This window comes from Ictalurus punctatus, chromosome 13, assembly GCF_001660625.3.
Source record: "Ictalurus punctatus breed USDA103 chromosome 13, Coco_2.0, whole genome shotgun sequence".
In the NCBI taxonomy this organism is placed as follows: domain Eukaryota; kingdom Metazoa; phylum Chordata; class Actinopteri; order Siluriformes; family Ictaluridae; genus Ictalurus; species Ictalurus punctatus.
This window is the reverse complement of record NC_030428.2, coordinates 839,753-840,313: the sequence shown is the minus strand read 5'-3', so window position 1 is coordinate 840,313 and position 561 is coordinate 839,753.

The following is a 561-nucleotide window of genomic DNA, read 5'->3' as shown; positions in this document are numbered from 1 at the left end:
TCATGATTATCTACAGCGCTGTGCGTTAACCGACCTTCAGGTGAACACTGATTGGTTGGCAGAGAAGAAGTCTGGAAAAGTATAACTCGGTGGTAAAGATCAGTGAAAGTGAGCGCATTTCACTCTTACCTTGGCCAGTAAGGTCATAGACCGGAACTTCTAGAATTCCAGCATTCTTAGAACCAGCTCACGCCATAGTGAAGGATCTCAGAATCAACGGTAGCTTCTCTTATGTATGTATGTATGTATTTATTTATTTATTTATTTATTTATTTATTTATTATTGAGGGACATTTTAAATATTTATTATTATTATTATTAATAATAATAATAATAATAATAATAATAATAATCATCATCATCATCATTATTGCTGTACTTTTCATTTATCGGAGAGAAGCCTGTGAAATAAACCCTCTGCTTTACGTCACTAAGCTGTGGCCTCAAACTACACGATTTCATGATTAGTGTTTAATTTAAGTTTCCCAACATCAAACACAGTATATTATAATGACACTGATATTATAATAAACCCGGAAGCACCACATTCACCTGTCTGAA